The 6,678-nt window shown below is 36.0% G+C and overlaps 1 pseudogene; it reads right to left on the bottom strand.

Moving 5' to 3' along the window:
• Positions 1 to 423: 423 nt before the first annotated feature.
• Positions 424 to 702, bottom strand: LOC129690905 (60S ribosomal protein L37a-like; annotated as a pseudogene).
• Between the last annotated feature and the right edge of the window lie 5,976 nt (positions 703 to 6,678).

The following is a 6,678-nucleotide window of genomic DNA, read 5'->3' as shown; positions in this document are numbered from 1 at the left end:
ATTAAATTTCTGTGGTATTGAGTTGATATTATGAATAGTGTATAATATACATGGGTTGGTAGATATTTGTTTCTCTACGCTAAACTAAATTTGATCATTTTGGGTATGTATCCAAAAGTAGTATGGCTAGATAGCATAGAAGTTTTAGATTCAACATTCTGAGGAAGGTGCTTACCAATTTCCATAGTAGCTGGCTAATTTTGATCTATATTTTCCTGATGGCTCAGGAGGTTGAACATTTATTAAAAAGACAAATTATGGAATCAGCCTAGATGATAAACAGTGAAGGAATGATGAAAATTATAAAAATATGCAATTCATATAAATATATATAATATGAAAAGAAGGCATAGTATTCAAATACATATTTACATAAATTAACCCATTTATTGCAGGCTAGGCAAGTCTCAAATGGTAGCACTGCTACTGGTCTTTCGGTTTCTTGAGTCTTCTAATGGTAGATTTCCCTGTGATGGCAGAAGTGGGGTTGTAGGTCCAAGCACCACCAATCACTGTTTTCATTCATGTTCCACAGTGCCAGACGCCAACAGCTCACCTCTTCATCTTGGTCTTGCCCCAGAAGGAGCAAGTGTACTTGGTGTGCTGGCTAATTTCAATCTTTTTCACCATTTTCCGGAGGGAGGCACCATAGTGGATCCTGTATTTCCCAACAATCTCCACATTCATGGTGCGTTTAGCCATATTGTCAGAACCGAAGCCCAAGCACAAATATATATATATATAATATAGGAGTAAAAGATGCATGTATATGTCAGAGTTTTATTGAAGTATAAATAAAAGTAAAATTCTATTATTGTCAGAAAAATAGATTGAAACGGGTATCATCACAGTAAATGACTTAAGTCATTCTTACAGAGAAGTGCTCATATTTGTGGACTATAGGGCAAAACACAAAGTACATGAAAGTTACAAAGAAGTTCCTAGTAATGTAGTAATGTCAAAGAAAGGAGAGGAGGACCTCCTCTATCAGTGCATTTGGGGAGGGGCATAGCAGAAGATGAGGGAGGGAGAGTGGGATTGAAGGGAGGAGGGAGGAGGCTACAGCTGGGATAGAAAGTGAATAAATTGTAATAAATAAAAAAATTAAATTAAAAAATGCAATTAAAAAAGAAAGTTGCAACTTTAGTAGGACTCAGGAGCTGGTAATTCTAATTGTGTTCTATCAGCTAGACATAGGAATGCAGCGTCATGTTTTGCCTTAATATCAGGGAGTTTTGATAGTCATGGAGAAATTCTCACTATTTTTAGAGACAATCATGCTATCAAAGGCTTTGAGAAGGAAAGTATAACGTTATCATATTAGCATAAGCAGAAGACCCAGAACAAAGGACGTGACCAGTTCACCTGCAGCCAGAGCTTCATCCTCAAGACTGTCTGTTCTGTACTATATTCTAAACCCATAAGTCAGGCAAGCTGTGCAGTCGCCAAAACCTCTGGAGAAAGAGTAGCCATGGAAACGGCATACCAGATGTCTCAAAGGTGTATAACACCATCTGAAATCTAAGTATGCAGGAATGGTTGAAAAGCACGTGGAAAGTAAGAGTCTGTGCTTGTGAATAAAAAAAAAAAAAAAAAAAAGGCCTTTCGCTTGTGATCACTGCTCTGAATGACTGAACATAGATGAAGGCAAAAATCCCTGACCTGAGCTGCCTTTGCAGAGACTGATGTCACAGTCAAGCCCTGCTTGGCATAGGTCTTGTGATGCCGCTGTGTCTCTAGTCTGAGCTGATCTCCAAGCATGCCGGCTAGCACTGCTGGGCTGCCGCCAGCTCTCCCATTTCATCGCTAATCGCCTAATCCGGTGATACTCCAAAGAATATACCTCTACAAAAGATAAAGAAAAGTGTCTCTAGAATATTCTCTAATGCAAGTGTGGAACTGAATTTCCTTGGGGGGAAAAAGGAACAGTTTTAAAATTCTACAGATTCTGGAAATTCTTAGTGATCTTGGAATGTTGTAATATTGCAGATCAAGGCACCAAGCTACCTTGGTATGCATTTGGTACACTTAATAACCATATATTACCAATATTTATATCTGACCTTATATTCTTTTGACTACCAGGTAGAAGCTTCTAAATGGGTCATTTTAGCTGACCACTAGCTTCCACCAGTTCCAAAGCAAGAAGGTCTTCAGGTACCATCTAAACCTGTAACAGATCTTTTCCTGCTGTGCTAGCCTGGCTACTGAGCATTCCTACAATGTTCCTGGGAAATAACTTCTCACTTGGTTTTTTTCTGTGATGATAGAAGTTTGTGTAACACATGGACAGTGGAATGCGCCATGCGTATTTGCTTCATACTCTTCAGAGGAAGAGCTATTTTAGGTTAGTTTGGAAAACTTCAAAGCTCACAGTCATGCAAATAAGACCAGCTTATGTTTTCTTATTTGCTTCATTTAATTGCATCAAAGTACATGAATTAAGTGATTAATTATTTGAAAGAGTAAATCATATGTCATATAGAATAAAAGTTTTCTCTCTATCTATTAGTCTTACTGTTTCCTTATACACAAACTTAGCTACCAGCTCTGTGTATAACGTTTAAGGTCCTCATTCACATTTCCACCTCAGGTGTCTGTTTTTGCTCCTGCACCATGTTTGAAGCAAGATTTGTTGCTGTTCCCCACTAGGTATGCAAGGATAGCTGCCCTGGGAGCCTCAGAGCCATCTCCTCCGACCACCTCTTTCCTCATGGCAGGAGAGCTGGCATTTCTGAGGTGCACTAAGGAACTGCCTTCAGGTGGGTTCTGGGGATCTGAACTCCAGTCCTCATACTAATGTGACAAGTACTTTATCCACTGAGCCATCTCTCAAACTCTTAATGGGTATTTTCTATGTTAATGACAAGCTTTCTCCTTGACTGTGTGGTTCCTAATGCATGTATTAGCATGTAATTGTTTTAAGGAATGACTCCTGTCTTCTCAAAGCTGTTTTCCTTTATTCACTAACCCTTGGCCACTCTGCACTTCTTTCTCTTTCTCAATCCTTATGTATTTGTGTGTCTTCCTTCGCAAGTATAATTTCCTACACTAGGCTGTTCCTCCCGGTCTCTTCTTTATGACTGGTTTCTCAGTGTTAGCCATACCTCAGCATAGAGGCCAACATGTTACCAGTCTATTAATCTTTATTTTAATCTTTTTTATACTTTTTTAATCTTTATTTTATACTAAAGATAAAAGTTTTTTATTTAAAAAATTTGTTTTATTTATCTATATATCTATCTATCTAGGTACTATCTATATAAATATAGATATAAATATATATACTATCTATCTATATAAATACATTTATGTATTTATTTATTTATTGTTTCAGCTCCCTGAAATCTTTTCCTATGCTTTCTCATATCTTTTAAAATTTGGATATAGAGAAAAAAGTCTAAACTTTGGAATAAATGCTGCTTCTAAGAAAATGGTAACTGAATAACAATCAAAGCAGAGTATTGTTACACAACCTGAATTTAAACTTCTAGCTCCTGAAGCACAGCTTTTAGCTGATAGTGGGATTACAGGCGACACTTGGAGTTCTGAACTTTGGTGTATTATAATTTCTTTTACCTTATTCCTCAGTTAAGTAAGTGTCCATCTCTGTTCCTAGTGGCTACATTGTGTTTTATCTAAAGGCCTTCACACTAGATGCCCAGTGGTCAGAAACCAATATGGAATCCTAATATGTGGGGAATTCTAAAATTCTTTTCTGAGACAATGAACTATTTCATTATTAGATACAGTGTTTTCCTTGCTTGATACTGATCAGTTGTGTTACTTGGTAACATTCTTACAGACATAACTGATATTTTTAACTCTGTTGCATAAAAACAAAACATTATAAACTGGAATGCTTACTCAATCAGTGTTTTTAATGCATGTACTGAGAATACAAGACTTTCATTTATATGCATTTCTTCAAAAATTTGGTAAAGCAGAAAATAGCAAGCATTACTAAAAGTATGATATTAAATTATCCTGGGTAAAGGATTGGATTCTATTTCTTCAAAGTTTTCTTCTTCTTGCCAAGAGCTCCTAATTGCTTTGAGCTTTAAAAACATCCATCTGCACCAACATTTCCCGGGTGGCAATCTTATTTTGAGCATACTGTTTGAAATCACTTTAAAAAATTGTTTAGAGAAGAAAATGCTATTTTATCATAGCATAAATAGGCACATTTTAAAATGTTTTAACCATTAATTTTTAAGCCAGATATTGTAAAAATGAAACATGATTATTTTAAATCAACAGAAGAAAGGGTTCTGCAAGAAGAACGGAAGTGCTCTAGTTTAGGGGATAACCTTCCTAACATACTTACCCTTTTGTTTATTATTGTCAGAACTTGAAACTGATATGACATTGAACTTATTCAGAGTTTTTTTTTTTTCCCCCTAGGGAAAAAGTAACTGTGCTTTCTTTCCAACTGTTATCTTCAGGGGTGGTAATAACACTTATTATTAAAATGATAGTCAATACTTCGTAGGTCCATAAATATGCTAGACAGGGTGCCACCTAATTTCCTAATTATGCTTTGATTTAGTTCACTTCACACACCAAGAGCGACAATGTTGTTGCAGTTTGTGAATGAGAAGCTTAATAATCGCCATGATGGTCAGTCATGTCTGCATTTTGCTGTCATGGTCTAGGTCCACTTATCTGACACCCACATACCTGTAAGGTAAAGTCCCAAAGCCTGATCACCTGAGAATGCTGTGAGTCCTCGGACATACTGTAGAAAGGAAGGCACAGGTACAAAGAGAAACTAGCAAAAGAAAGAGGAAGTCACTTTTTCAGGAGGCGAGAGATGGTAACAAAAGAGGAGAAAGACTCTTAGACACTAAGAAAATTAATCTGAGATGCTTGTATGTGGGAAATAGAAAAAGCAGAGGAGAAGTGGAAAAGGTGCTGGTGCTGCCTCCATTTTAGAATAGAGGATCTGCAGAAACCTTTTCTATTTGCTTGGCACAGCTGCGGTAACAAAGGGGTTACCTAACCCACAAAAGTACCACAGTTCTGGAAGATTCTAACTCTGAGCCTCAGGAAAGATGGTTCTTTGGGAGGGCTGTGAGGAAATGGTTAGTTTCAAGCCGTATTCTGGCCATCTTCCTACAAACAGTTTTTCTTTATTCTATATTGTCCAAATTTCTACCTTATATGGACAAAGTCATATTAGATTAGAGCTTACACTAATAATATTGCCTAAACTTTACTACTTCTTTAAAACTATCATCAAACAAAATCTTTGTTGTCACTAATCTATTAACATTTTAAATTTGTATTGAAATATAATTAAACATCATTTCTCCTTTCATTTCCTCCTGCTAAGCCCCATCACCACGGTGGTTCACTGAAACCCACCCCATGCCCCCCATTACCTCTCAAATTAATGGCGACCTTTTATTATTGTTACACATACACGTGCACACACTACTATAAATACAAAATGCTGAACACATTTATCATTGCTTGTGTATATGATTTCAAGGTTGACAACTTGGTATGCAATACCAGTTAACCCATTCCATCTCCTGCTCCTACCACCATTACCTTCCCACAGTCACGGACTGTGAGCCAGAATAAACTCTTTCTCAAGTTGCTTTTATCAGATATAATATCTTGTCACAGCAATCAGTAACTAAAGTAGTTCATGTTTGAGATTTTAAGGGTTAGGATTATAACTTAAAAATAAGGAGAAAAATTACAATGCAAACTTTTATCTTCTAGTTTAAGAAATAACAAAGTTTATCTTTTTTGGTTTTTGCTTTTTCAAGAGAGAATTTCTCTGTGTAGCCTTGCCTATCCTGGACTTGCTTTGCAGACAAGGCTGGGCTTGAACTCACAGAGATCCGCCTACATCTGCCTCCCTGAGTGCTGGGATTACAGGCATGAGCTACCACAGCTGGCTAAGTTTACTTATTTTTATAGGTGGAACATTAAGTCTATTTAGGAAGAGTTATGGCTAGAAGCTGAAACAGATATTACCTTCAAGCTCCATATCCATCACGATAGTGCTACTAGCTGGGGACATTTCACATTCAAACCATAGCAATAAAGTACCATCTTATGAATTAAGAGTCAGGAAAGAAAACCTGAAGTTGATACATTCCAAATAAAAGTGTTATTTAGAGAAAAGCAACATTTTATGAGATCATCATAAAACTGAAAGGAGTCTCATTAGAGAGTATAAACACTGGGCAAGAGATAGAGGACTTTAACTTTTAATTTTAAGCACTAGTGAACTATTTAATTAAAAAAATAAGAAAAACTAAATAACCTGATAATTTAATTTATTGATAAATTATTTGATTCCATACATGGTCTAGAATCAAGAATTGAATATGACTGCAAATATAAGAAAATCCTCTCCAGAATAAGCAATTTTTTTTTTATAAAAGGGTTTTTATTCATATCATGTTTTAAGAAATTATAAGGGAACTACTAGAAAGAAAAATAAAACTTTTAGGAATGCCTGGAAGCATTTTGAAGTTAATACTGAGGGGAATATTGGGAGTTTTAAGAAGTTTTTTTAAGCCTTTAATAGCATGGATTTAATTCAGCATAGATTTAAGTTGGCACTTGTATCTAGTCACTATGTGCTCGCTCTTTCTCTTTCTCTTTCTTTTTTCTTTCTTTCTTTCTTTCTTTCTTTCTTTCTTTCTTTCTTTCTTT

The sequence above is a fragment of the Psammomys obesus genome, unplaced genomic scaffold (genome assembly GCF_907164565.1).
Source record: "Psammomys obesus unplaced genomic scaffold, mPsaObe1.curated_primary_1811, whole genome shotgun sequence".
NCBI classification, from domain to species: Eukaryota; Metazoa; Chordata; class Mammalia; order Rodentia; family Muridae; genus Psammomys; species Psammomys obesus.
The sequence above is the reverse complement of the archived record's forward strand: the minus strand, read 5'-3'. Positions and strand labels throughout refer to the sequence as shown.